Genomic DNA, 14045 nt, shown 5'->3' on the forward strand with positions numbered 1-14045 from the left:
GATTATGTCCTGAGGCAATCTCTTGAGATATAAAAGACAGAAGTGAGCAGTGAGACAGGGGGACCTCATACCATCAAGAAAGCAGTGCCAGGAGCAGAGCGCATCCTTTGCACTGGGGTCCCTGTGCCGAGAAGCTCCTCGTCTGGGGGAACACTGATGAGCAGGCCAACAGAGAGAAAAAGCCCTCCCCTGGAGCCGACACACTGAATTTGGACTTTTAGCCTACTTTGATTGTGAGGAAATAAATTTCTCTTCGTTAAAACCATCCACTTGTGGTATTTCTGTTATGGTAGCACTAGATGACTAAGACAGTATCCAAATGACATAAAGAATATGGTAAAATTCAGACTCCCAGGCCCGAATCTATGCGGTCTGGGATAGGAAGGGTCCCCCCAAGGGATCATGATGCATTGTCAGGGTTGAGAGCCATGGCCCCTGAAGTCCCCAAGGATGCCTCTTGAGAGCAATGTTGATGTGTGGAAATGCAGGGGGTCACCAGAGCAACATTTGCAACTCACCTGTGTTCCAGGAAAGAGGACCAGGACCTTTGTTCCTGGGATCTCCCTGGGGCCTCCAAAGGTGGGAAGAATATCTGCTGTCCTGGAGGAGAGGAGAGGATTCAGGGTCCTGACAGCCCAGCTCAAAGGAACAAATATTTGTGGGGTGAAAGAAGTAAAAACTGGCTGAATAGGAGAAAGAACAAAAGAATAAAAAGAAAGATGCTGGTTTTTAATGAACTTGGTCATGGACTGTGCATGGACAGAGGACCTGCGCCCATCTCCTCCCCTCCCCACTTATAGTGGATTGAATTGTATCCTCCAAGAAGATGTTGAAGTCCTGCACTTGTGAATGCAACCTTGTTTGAAAATATGGTCTTTGAAGATGTTATCATTTAAGCTAACACGAGGTCATACTGGAGTTACCCCCATTGCCGTCAAGTCAATTCCAACTCTCGGCAACCCCATGTATGCAAAGTAGAACTGTACTCCACAGGGTTTTTTATGGCTGTGATCTTTCCAAAGTAGATCACCAGGGCTTTCTTTCGAGGTACCCCTGGGTGAGTTCGAACCGCCAACCTTTTGGTTAATAGTTGAGCTCTTAACCATATGCAAGTAGGGGACTACTAATCCAATATGAGGGGTGCCCTTATAAAAGAGAAGAAGAGACACAGAGAACGAGAGAGTGAGAAGACAGCCATGTGAAAACTGTTATGCATGTACAAACCAAGGAACGCCAAGAATCACCAGCTATCACCAGAAGCTATTAGAAACGCATGGAACAGATACTTCCTCAGAGCCTCTAGAGGGAATTAACTTTGCCAACACCTTGATTCTAGACTTCTAGCCTTCAGGACCATGAGATAATAAATTTCTAATGTTTTAAGCTACCCAGCTTGTAGTACTTTGTCATGGCAACCCTAGGAAACTCATACACCACCCAACCATGACAAAGACAGCCCAAAGCCAGAAGGGTCTTCCTAGGGTGCCCCCCAAGGGAAAAGAGGCTATCTCAGCACTGGCCTGTTCCAGATACTTCCCCACCAACCAACAGGAGCCCTAGGAAGAGGCTGAAGGAACCAAGACCACGTGGACTTACCACTCCCTTGAAGAAGCCAGTCATAGCTGGGCAGTCTCTCCAGAAGCTCAGTGGGGGGCGCCAGAGGACTCTCAGCCTCGAAGCTGAGGTCCACCACACCTGAGGAAAGACAAATAGTCCTGAGCCTTCGGGGCAGGAGGAGAGAGGTGATGATGACAACCAACAGGAGGCTGAAAACTGAGGGTGCATGGACTATAAAAAACCTGCCCATTTAACTTACCTAGTCACACTCTGGTACCTTAGGTGCACAGAGTATGTCTGCAGGGAGTACAGAGGTAGTAGTAGTAGCAGCAATAATAATAATAATGATGACGAAAATATTAATAATGGTAGCTCCTATTTTCCAGATACCTACTCTGCCAGCCACCACGATACGTGCTTTCTAAGCTTTATGGCATTCCACGACCCTAGGATTTAGACACTGGTGTATGTATTAGAGATGGCCGCACATTCTTTGATACTCCTCCCATCAAGAGGTCACTTTGTGTCCCCTCTTCTTGAACCAGGCTTGTGACTGCTTCAACCAAGAGAATGCAATGAAAGTGATTAATAAACTGGTAGCTTCCCCTTCTTGCCTCTTGGAGCACTCACTCTTGAGCTCTGAGCTGTCATGTAAGAAGTCAGACTGTCCTGCTGGAGAGACCAGGTAGAGAGGCCCTAAGACAACCTACAGAGGGGCCCAGCTGAGCCCAGCCTTCCAGTCTCCCCCAGCAAGGCACCTTGCATATAAGCAAAGTCATCTTAGATTCTCTGGCCCAGACCACTGAGTGAGCCCAACTGACACCACATGGAGCAGAAGAATCATCCAGCTGAGCACTGCCCAAAGTCCTGACCCACAAAATCACAAGATATAATAAAATTGTTGTTTTAAGCCACTGAGACATGTAGTAGTTTGTTATGCAGCTTCCTCTAATGGGCAAACCTCTCAGGGCTATACCACAGTCTGAGACTCCTCCTACTCCATCTCCTTCCTTCCCTGTCTCTTTTCATGGGTGTCAGACCTGCACTGATATCTGATGACTTTCCTGCCTACTCTAGCTCCCTCTCTCCTTCTCCCTTCACATGTGTTTCCTCCAAGAAATCAGTTTGGGTCATAACTGACATACTCATACTAGTCCCATTGTGCCAGTGAGGAAATTGGCTCAGAAAGCCCTTGCAGCTAGTGAGTGGCGGAGCAGAATTCAAACTGAGGTCTGTCTTACCCCAAACCTCATGTTCTTTCCATTACTTTTGATGAGGCAAAACCTTATGGAAAAATTGCTCACTATATATCTGTTTTAAAACCTCCTCCTGACCTGCTAGGCTGTGACATAGATACATATGGTCCTGAGACTCCAAGGAGGAAAGTATAGTATGAACAGGCCCCTCAGAAGTACTTGTTAGCCAAAGTTTATTAAGAAAATTTCTGTATCCTACTTTGGTGAGTGGCGTCTGGGTTCTTAAAAGCTATTGAGCAGCCATTTAAGTAAAGGAGAATGAAGAACACCAAAGTCACAAGGAAATTATTAGCCCAAGAGACAGAAAGGGCCACATAAACCAGAGACTGCAACAGCCTGAGACCAGAAGAACTGGATGGTGCCCGGCTACCACCAATGACCACCTTAACAGGGAACACAACAGAGAGTCCCAGATGGAACAGAGAAAAGTAGGGTGCAGAACTCAAATTCTAATAAGAAGACCAGACTTAATGGTCTGACTGAGCCTGGAGGATCCCCAGAATGCATGGCCCCCAGACTCTCTGTCAACCCAGAACTAAAACCATTTCCAAGGCCAACTCTTCAGACAAAGATTGGACTGGACTATGGAACATAAAATGATACTTGTGGGCAGCTCCTGTCTGGAGGTGAGGTGAGAAGGCAGAGAGGGTCAGGAGCTGGTTGAATGGACACAGGAAGTCAGGGGTGGAAAAGAGGAGTGTGCTGTCACAGTACAAGGAGAGCAATTAGGGTCACATGACAATGCATGTGTAAATTTTTGTATGAGAGACTAACTTGAATTGTAAACTTTCACTTTGAGTACAACAATAAAAAAAAATTAAAAACAATAGCCATTCAAAAAAAAAAAGATTCTGGGGCCAAAAAAAAAAAAAAAGAAGTACTTGTTAGCTCATGTTATGGACTGAATTGTGCCCCACCCCACCCCAAATATGTGTTAACTTGGCTAGACCATGTTTCCAGTATTGTGTGGTTGTCCTCCATTTTGTGATCTGATGTGCTTTTCCTATGTGTTGTAAATCCTACCTCTGTGATGTTAATGAGGCTGGATTAGAGGCAGTTATGTTAATGAGGCAGGACACAATCTACAGGATTAGTTGTATCTTGAGTCAATCTCTTTTGAGATATAAAAGAGAGAGGTGAGCAGAGAGGAGAGGGACCTCCTACCACCAAGAAAGAAGAGCCGGGAGCAGAGAGTATCCTTTAGAAGTATCCCTGTGCTGAGAAACTCCTAGACCTAGGGGAAGACTAATGACAAGGACCTTCCCCCCAGAGCCAACAGAGAGAGAAAGCCTTCCTCCAGAGCCAGTGCCCTGAATTCAGACTTCTAGCCTCCTAGACTGTGAAAAAATAAATTTCTATTTGCTAAAGCCATCCACTTGAGGTATTTCTGTTATAGCAGCACTAAACAACTAAGACAGCTAATAAAGCACTTTCCCATGCCTGTTGCCTTATCCTACCCTCCCACCAGCCCTTGGTGTATGGAAGGCAGGACTTCTGACCCCACTTTCCATGAGGAGCTAAGGCTCAGAGAGGTTTCTCCAATATTCCTAGGTTGCACAGCTGTGGAATTAGAAGCATGATAAAGTTTCCTTATCCAATTCTAGTCCACTGGGTCACCCTTCAAACCTGTTCCCAAGCCCCTCATGCTAGAATACACAACCCCTCAGTTCTGTCTTTCTAGTGGCTAACTCACTCACAGGAATTTGACTGTAAAGGGAGGGTTGTTCAATGGTCAGTGAAAGGTAATTCTTATTGCATTCAGTCATTAAAGCATACTCCAATCCTACTTCCCTGCTGATACTCATCTCCTAGACCCTTCTTTTTGTTTCTTGCATTTCTTTAAAACCTCTCTTTGTTATTGTTGTTAGGTGTTGTTGAGTCAATTTTGACTCACAGCGACTCCATGTGACGAAGCAGAACTGCTACGTAGGGTTTTCTAGGCTGTGATTTTTACGGGAGCAGATCGCCAGGTCTTTCTCCCATGGATCCACTGGGTGGGTTCAAACCATCAGCCTTTCAGTTGGCAACCAAGTACTTAACCACTGTGCCACCAGGGCTCCTTCTAACTCTTTACCTCCACACACACACACAAAAATAATATGTCCTGTACTTTCAAGTTTAATAAATATAAAGGCCAGAAGAATAAACAGATCTTGTTCTAAATTAGAGTGATCTAGACTGATCTAGATAGGAGAGATGTCAGGAGTGAGGAAGACTGATATCCTGAAATGTGACCAAAAACAGATGGGGGAGAAGAAGGTATCATTAACATAAATGAACAACACTTTCCACCCCACACCCCACACCCCAAATTAGGAATACCCTTACCCTCTTACAGTAAGAAATACATCTCTCTCCCCAACATTTTTCCTCCTTGCAAGGAACCTGCAAAGGAAGCTGGAATACAGGAAGGTTTCTATATGTAGAATGCCCTTTTAAGCAGGAATGAACCACCTTTGTAGGCAGCTGGGCTAACTGGTGGATCTGCTGAGAAGCAGGTGAAAGAGCTAGAATAGACATAGATGTGACCTAAAGAGACATCATTCCAAAGCTTCAAATGGATGTCAGCTAATGCGTAATGAAGGAGCCCTGGTGGTGCAGTGGTTAAAGTAATCAACTGCTAACCAAAGGTTGGTGGTTCAAATCCACCAGTCACTTCTTGGAAACCCCATGGGGCCATTCTGCTCTGTCTTATAGGGTCGTTATGAGTTGGAACCGATGCAACAGTAACAGGTTTGGTTTTTGGTTTCTGAAATGTGTAACAAGATCCCCAACATGATAATCAGGAATTATTAGTAGAACTTTAGTTCTCAATATTGTTTTGCTTCTAATGAGTTTATTAGCATTCTAAGCTAGTTTAGTCACCAGGACCTAGGTGATCAGCAGACATTTTCTGTAAAAAGCCAGAAAGTAAATATTTCAGGCTTTCTAGGCCGTATGGTCTCTGTCTCAGTTATTCAACTTTGCTGTTGTAGCATGAAAACAGCCATAGACAATACATAATTGAATAAGCATGACTTTGTTCCAGTAAAACTTTATTTACAAAAACAGGCAGTGGGTCAGATTTTCCTGTCCCCCCCTCCCCGATCTAGACACTCACCTTCATGGACTGGCATAAGGGGGGTCAGGAGGGTGGAGGCTGGAATTTGAACCTGTCTGGGGCCAGGGCCCTTGCACTTCCTTGCAATTCTCATGAGCCCGGTTGTCAGAATAAAAGATGAAATTTAGGGCTGAACAGTAGTCAGGTTGATTGGACTCAGAGTTCCAGAAGACCAAGTGGTTAAGAACATGGGCTCTGACACACAGGAGTCTGAGCCCTGCTCTCTGCATGTAATACATGACACTGAACAAGTTGTACATCCTTTCAGGACTCAGCGCCCTCTGTGAAGTGGAGCAGATGATTTTCATTCCCTAGTTCCTGGATGGTGCAAACACTTAAGCACTCGACTACTAGCCAAAAGGTTGGCGATCTGAACTCATCCAGAGGCTCCTTGGAAGACAGGCCTAGAGATCTGCTTCCGAAAGCTTACAGCCTTGAAAACCCTACGGAGCACAATTCTACTCTGAAACACATGGGGTCGTCATGAACTGGAATCAACTCAACGGCAACCAACAACAACAACGAAACAAGAGAGGGCAGTGGTGTTTCAGTGGTAGAATTATTGCCTTGCATGCAGGAGACCCGGGTATAATTCTGGCCAATGCACCTCATGAACAGCCACCATCTGTCTATCAGTGGAGGCTTGTGTGTTGCTATGATGCTGAACAAGTTTCAGCAGAGCTTCCAGACTAAGATTAAGATGGATTAGGAAGAAAGACCTGGCCATCTATTTCCAAAAATCAACCGATGAAAATCCTACAGATCACAATGGTCTGTTCTGTTGTACATGGGGTCGCCATGAGTTGGGAAGCCAACTCAACAGCAGCTAACAACGATGAGACAAAGTATGCACAGTCCTTGGCCCCATGCCTGGCATATAATAAATGTTCAGGCAACGCCTTGAGCCTGAGGAGAGTGGGTCTTTGTCTTTGTGCTGCATTAAACCAGAGCCTCCCTTTATCAGGAGGCAATAGTGAAAATGTCAAAATAGAAAGAAAGGCCATCGCAGCCTCCTCTCCTGGGAGAGGGTCCCCCGCCTAGAAGTGTTAGGTCTACTGAGGCATCAATACTCCCATGGACAAGAAGACAAGGCAATGTCGTGTGACTGCAATGTCCTGCTGGAAACCAAACAAAGGGGACAGGAAGAGAGGAAGAATGAGAGGTGGGAAACTCACAGCCTCATCCATCAATTGGGAGCCACCCTGACCTCTCAGGGCATTCATAACTTGTCAGAGCTAAATTAATCTTGCCATTATGTTACATACAAAAATAAAGCACTTGAGGCTGAACTGCAGGAGGATGGATCATTTCCTGTGCAGATCTGAACAGACACAATAGCAATGTGGACGTCATTGGGCATTGTGTGATACCCAGCATGGGGCACACGGAGGGACCACCAGCCAAGTCACTGTTTCCATGGTGTTGGGGCTGAGTCTCCGGGCAGCAGTCCAGGTGGGCCACCCCCTCCTAACACACACATTGCATCCCATGGTTCACAAAGGGATATTGCAGACATGACTTCTTTTGAGTTTCACGACAACTACTGTTATTCTCATTTCATACAAGAAAAAAATGAGACTCAGAGATGTGATTTAGGCAACTAGCTCACATATTTAGTAGCAGATATAGAAATAGAACTTAAAACTCAGATCCTGCCTCCAAGTCCAATGACCTTCCTACTTTGCTCAATATCTTATTACTCTGCAGAATGGCAGAAAACGGTTGTTGAATAAACTTCAAAAAGAGTCACCAAGGTAGCAGTGTCTGCTTTCCAGCCAAAAGCTATTTTTTCTTTTGTATAAAAAGGAACTTTTTCTTGTGGAGAAAGACATAACTGGTGGATAATCCCATTGAGTTTCTCTTTTTAAATGCCATTCCCTTTATTTCAGATGATGAAAGGAATCTACGTCCTTTGCTCCTGATTCCAGATTAATCATCTTAAAAACATTGAAATCATGTCATTTTTCTGCTCAAATGTCTCTCCATGGAATCTTACTTTAGTTTTTTTTTTTGTTTGTTTTTCATACCTTGTTTCCTTCAAGAGGCATGAAAGCCTCTTGTGGACAGGGACCCTCTCTTGTGTATCCTAACATAGAGTGAGCATACAGTAGTTACACACAAATAATAGGTGCACAAAGCACCTAACAGGGTGGCATACAGTGCGTGTGCATAAATGCCTTGTGATTTGACTTATATTTAAGATGATGCAAGAGAGATTCAGGTGATCATAATATAAAGTGAAGGAGGAAGTTATGTTGCCAAGAAGAGCAAACAAACAAATAATTGGCTACTCTGTTTAAAGGACTTCCCAGCAAGACCAGAAAACCTAGCAGCATCACCTTCTCACCTAAACTCTGCAGTGGCTCACAACTACTTATGACTAAAATCTAAGGTCCTGAACTTGGCAGATAAGGACCTATATTACCTGGCCCATACCAGATAATGGGACAGGGAGAAAGGAGTCTTGCCTCCTCCTGTAATGGAAAAAGCATAGGGTTGCTATGAATTGGAATCAACTCAATGGTAACAAGTTTGGTTTTGGTTTGGTATGTTGGAGGGAAAAACAGTGGAGAAAAGAACAGAACAGAAAGGGAGAAGAGAGACAGACAAGACAACCAGTTTGGCTTGGGCTTGAGAGAAAATTTGGGGAGCTTTGGGGTGGAGTCATTGAAAAAATATTTTGAGTAGTAAATGCCCACCAAGTGAGTGAGATCAACAGCAAGAGAAATGGGGAAAGCAGTTCTTGGAAACTTTTTGCTTTGAGTTATGTAGGTTCCTTTTGGTGTTGTCAAGAGGAAATGCAGCAAATATTGAAATTGTTTTTCAATTATTTGGGATGTATAACTCATGTTTCTTAGAAAACATTTCTGTGCCAAGACAGCCACATGGAGGCTGGGCTTTCTGAGGGCTCCCTCTACCTCTCTACTTCATGGCACTGATGTTTGTTTCATCCTCACACACACGTGGTGCCATTTCTCCCAACACTTGCTTAGGTTGTTCTTGCCCTCACCACCCCCCGCTCACCTCCCTCTGCCTGACTCAGCCCAGACCCCATCTCCTCCAAAGACTGCTGGCTCTGGCTCCCCTTCTCTCTGCCCCTTAGTACTCTGTTCCACTTTCTATCATCACTTTGGCCAAATGGCTTTATAAAAATTATTTGTAAAAAGTCATTTTGAGGTCTGCCTCCACCACTAGATCTGAACACCTTGAAAGCTGGTTGATATTTTATTCATTCTCGTCTCCCAAGTCATGGCCACAGGGCAAACCACCTAACCTACCATGTAGTCTTGGGGGGAAGGATAACTTAATTTTCTAGGGCTCAGGGAGCACAGTCACTGAGAGGAGCAAATGGGACAACAGATAAGAGAAGGCTCTGTAAAAGGGCTTCAAGAGTGTCCTGGAGATCTTTTTTAAGCTGTAAAACCAAAATCAGTTACTGCCGAGGTGATTATGACTCATGGCAACCTCATGTGTTTCAGAGGAGAACTGCGCTCCATAGGGTTTTCAATGACTGGTTTTTCAGAAGTAGATCACCAGGTCTTTCTGCTGAGGCATCTGTGGGTGGACTCAAACCACTAACCTCTTGGTTAGCAACTGAGTGCATTAACAATTTGCACCACCCAGGTTTTTAAGCTGTAATAGAATGTCATCAAAGCTTTTTATTTTTCACACACTCCCCAAAGGAGAAACTGCATTTCTTCATTCAGTGTTCCATGACCCACAACTCCTTTCCAAAAACATGACAACCTTCAGGAAAGACTAGAGGGGACCCCATGAGGCTAGGGCCAACCGGCCAGGGAAGACCTGCCTTCCTGGTGGCTGTGCCTCCATCCTAATGGATGTGTGAAGAGTGATGAGGCCCCATGGTCAGTCACCAAGGCTCTCAGTGGCTGAGCTCTCCAGAAAAGGTCCAGTGTCATTTCCCACCAAGATACCGTGATGGCTTCAGATCCAGGCTCACATCTCCAACTCCAGGCTGGGAGCTCTATAATGAATAAGACTTTTGTGAGCAGAGCTGGTCTGGGTGCCAGGGAGAGGGGAGAGTCTGTCTCCAGAGCACTGGGATTGATGGAGACCATAGTGTAGCCTCAGATCAGGGCTCTCAATAGCTCTCAACCCCGCTGTCCCCTCCTCCCCTGGACCAATGCCCAACCACACAGGAGGAAAGTGATGCCACCTAGGTCTTACGTCCTGGACCACGGCAACCTCCTCCTGAAATTAACAGAGGCTCTAGTCACAGCCTATCTTGAAGAGGCTCTTGTCCCTCCATTTCTGGGAAGGTTTTCAGTCTACAATAAAAGAAGTTGTATTGCTAGAGATTTGGTGTATAGAATAAGGGAAGGTTTTTTTTCTCTTCCATTCTGTGCTAGGATATCACACTCTGAAAGAAGAGTAACTGAAACCACATTACATTTGGGACTGTTGAAGAAACAAGACCTGATTAAGGTGGAAAAGAGAAGACTTTGAATGGCTCTTACTTGAACAGGGAACAAGCACGTTCTGAGCAGCCTTGCAGGTTAGAATCAAGACCAAAGACTAGAAGCTCCAAGGAAAGAGACGTCAACTCAACGAAAGGAAGAAATTTTGATAGTCCTGGTTGTGGAAGGGGAACCAGCTCATCATTGGAGCTGTTCCAGCTGATGGGGAGGGATGCTGCCCCAGTCAGGGATGCTGTGGGAAGCATCCCAGCCCCAACAGTGGCGGTGCCAAAAGGCCTGCAAGGTTCCCCCCACACGGATGCTGCCTCCCAGTATGTCCCTACCCATTCCTACTTTGTCCCAAAGTGTATCATTGGAACACGTCCTCTCTGTTGGAGGAAGGTTTTCTTTATCTGAAGCTGTCTGCATTATATACCTGAAAACTGATGGGTGCACTCAATCAGATAAAGTGGGCAGCCATCTCTCACCTAAGAAGGCACATTTAAATTATGGAAGTCCTGTAGTAGTGTCCCTTTACCTAAGTTCAGATTTCATCAACTCAGTTTCTAAAAAGTTTTCTGGACAATCTTACAGCTTTCAGTAGACCCTAAGTGCTGACTTGAAATCTGATTTTATTCTAAACTAGCACTTAGGTTGGCCTTATGACAGAATGAGCGCTTTTAGAATTCTAAGAAAGCTGAAGTTTTTACCTTGTTCTCACCTTGCTTACCTACAGGCATGATGCCCAAAGAGAAACATCACAGTGATCATCATATTTTCCACTAATAGCTTAATTTTAAAGCTCTGGGCATATAATCTGATAATTTCCTAGAGTCAACGTTTACTCCATGCCTCCTCTGGGCTGGGTGATGTGTTAGGCACATTACAACCAATCAATCCTTGACCAGTTCAGCAAAATTACATCATCTGTATTTTTAATGGGGGAAATGAAGCCCAGAGAGGTTAAGTGACTTGAACAAGTTCACCCAGCAATTAGGAGGCAGAGCTTGGACTTGAATCTCTATCTCACCTAATCCATTACGACTAAGAGAGACTCAAATTATAAATGGAAAGACTGCTAAAGAACAATGTTTCAGAGAAAAAGATGGCGTTAAAGTTTTATAGAAGCTTATTAGAACAAAACTATGTATACACAATTTCCAATATATCAGAGATCAAATTAGGTCCTGCTCAAAAACATGCTAAAATATCTCCATACAATCTCCCAATTCAATATGAAAGGAGATTCCAACAAAATTTAAATTTAACTCTTTCTAAGATTAGCACAGGTTCATTTTATATTCTACTTCAGCTCTGAAACATAAAACTTTAAGATACCAAAATTCAAGACAATAAAGAGAATTGGGTCCATGAGGGACCTTTGAGATCAGCAAATCCAGTGACTGTGAAGATGTTTTAATATCTCAGGTCCCTCTGGGATTCAGATGAAAGCTGTGGCCCCCTCTCCTGATTCCCACCCCCCAAAAAACTCATTCACACAACATTTTACCCTCACTTTCAGTAAGTCCCCTCCATGGTCCTCAAAATTAAGAACTCCTGGTCCAATCTCCTTTTATAGATAGGGAAATTGAGGCTCAGAGAGGTTAAGTGACTTTCCTAAGATCACACGGTCAATTCATAGCAGAGCCAGGACTTCAGCCTTAGCCTCCCAATTCCCAGTCTAATGCTCTTTCCATCTCACCACACTGCCTGTTCCAAATCCAGAATCAAAAATTCCTTTTTTTAGACATAGCACATTTCTTCTTAAAATATCATTTCCTTCTTCATGGTTTTAAATAGTCCTCAGATTCCATTGTATTTCTGTTCTAGCAATGACAGGATGGGGTCACCCGGGCTATGTTTCATGAGCAGTAAGGACGGACACAATGGTTGCAACAATGGTGTCAAACATAGCAACAATTGTGAGGATGGTGCAGGATCAGGCAGTGTTTTATTCTGTTGTATATAGGATCACTAAGAGTTGGAATCAGCCAACAACACCTAACAACAACAATGATAGACAGGCTTTTAGCTACAGGAAGATCATGAGTGAAGACTTTTCACGACATCTCTTTAAAATTAACCTCATCTAAGAGCTGAACCCAACTGTGACTGAAATAAGAATCCTGAAATCCACACTTACATTTTGGCTCTTGGGGGGGAAATTGTTAACTAGAGAAAGGAAGGAAAAAAGAATATAAGACTGTAGGCTTGGATGTGTTACAGTAGTTAGGGAGAAAAGTCCTCGTGCTAGCTTTTTACATCCTTCTCCATTGCCCAGAAGCACATAATGGAAGCAGAGACTGCAGACTGCAAATTGGCTTTGCACAGGAATGAAATGAAGGGAATGTTCATCCCAATGCACAAGCAAAATTTAAAACAGTATGAAAGGCAGATGGAAGGTTTCTGTACAGTGTTAACTACAGAGGTCCCCCACTCCATCTCCGGGCTTGTACTTACTGTCATCTTCGCTCAGGTCCCTGTCCATGGTGCAGACGTCCAGCCAAGGAGGTGTTTGCCCTTCAAGTTGGTTCAGGCCACCCTGGATCTGAGAGACCGCTCTCAAGCCCCTCCCAGAACAGGGGCCCATTGTTTCTCCATTTGAATACAACAGAGGGAAACATCTACAGGGAAGCACCGTGTCAAATCTAGCGGCTGCTCTGGACCCAATCAACAAGCGTTCTCTGAGCTCCTACTCACAAGTGCCTCCTGCTGTCAAGCTCTTTCTGGGTGCTTCTAGTTACATGTGTCCCCTCTGCAACCCTATGAGATGGACACTATTTTCATGCCCATCTTTCTCAGCTGGGATTCAAATCCTCATCTGCCTCTCAAGTCTGAGTGCTTGATCACTGTGCTCTATCACCTGTCTCTGCGAGGCAGACTTGTATAGAAAAATTTGATAACCCCGAGGAGGTTACCTCCTCAAGGGAGAAAGAAGATATGGGTAGTCAGACTGGGTGGGACCTCTGAAGTCTTGTACATCAACCTTCTCATCTCACTGGGGAAGAAACAAGACTCAGGTGAGGAGTTGTTGTTGTTACTTATGGCCAAGTCGATTCCAACTCATGGTGACCCCATGTGTGCAGAGTAGAACTGAGCTCCATAGGGTTTTTAAGGCTGTGAAGTTTGGGAAGCAGATTGTCAGGCTTTATTTCTGAGAACTGCCAATCCTTCAGTTAGTAGTCTAGCTCTTAACCATTTGTGCCACCCAGGGACTCTCCAAAGCCATACGGATCATCATTAGCAGATGTTCCCAGTCTAGGCTACATGGACCATTACTCTCACCACACCAGCCTAGAACCCTGGTGAAATATCTGTGGATTTTTTTTTAAAACTCTTTTCTGAAGTCTTTTGCTTCAGGCTTAATACCTCGTCAACCCCAACCCTTGGAAGATCACCCCTCTCCTCTGGATGAGTCAAAACAATGAATACCTGGGTCACCTGGGGGAGGAAGCAGAGAGCTTGTGAGCTGCTCCCAAAGGCTTTAATAGTCCTTCTCCTCCCACACCCACTGCATCCTAGCAATGACCACCCCACATCTAGGTCTGGGGTTCTCTCCTCAGGGAAGTCTTGTCCATAAGGCAAAGCAAGCACCCTATGCCTTGGTTTGCCCAGCCCAGTGTTACCCATGGGGATGTACCGTGATACTTTTCAATGAAGGCAGGATTGCATTCACCCAGGGAAGCACTGTGACTGCTTTGTGAGCCTCCTGAA

At 44.7% G+C, this 14045-nt stretch overlaps 1 protein-coding gene across 1 annotated transcript in view; it reads right to left on the minus strand.

The window, feature by feature from the left end:
• The window catches only part of SSUH2 (ssu-2 homolog), a 34600-nt gene extending 21741 nt beyond the window's left edge, over positions 1 to 12859 (minus strand). Inside the window, exons 1-3 of the mRNA XM_012554403.1 lie at positions 12792 to 12859; positions 1593 to 1695; positions 519 to 595 (exon numbers count right to left, since the gene is read on the minus strand). The gene's annotated coding sequence lies outside the window, so the exon portion shown is untranslated. The remainder of the gene's footprint in view (positions 1 to 518; positions 596 to 1592; positions 1696 to 12791) is intronic.
• Between the last annotated feature and the right edge of the window lie 1186 nt (positions 12860 to 14045).

The sequence above is a fragment of the Trichechus manatus genome, unplaced genomic scaffold (genome assembly GCF_000243295.1).
Source record: "Trichechus manatus latirostris isolate Lorelei unplaced genomic scaffold, TriManLat1.0 scaffold00001, whole genome shotgun sequence".
Taxonomy (NCBI): domain Eukaryota; kingdom Metazoa; phylum Chordata; class Mammalia; order Sirenia; family Trichechidae; genus Trichechus; species Trichechus manatus.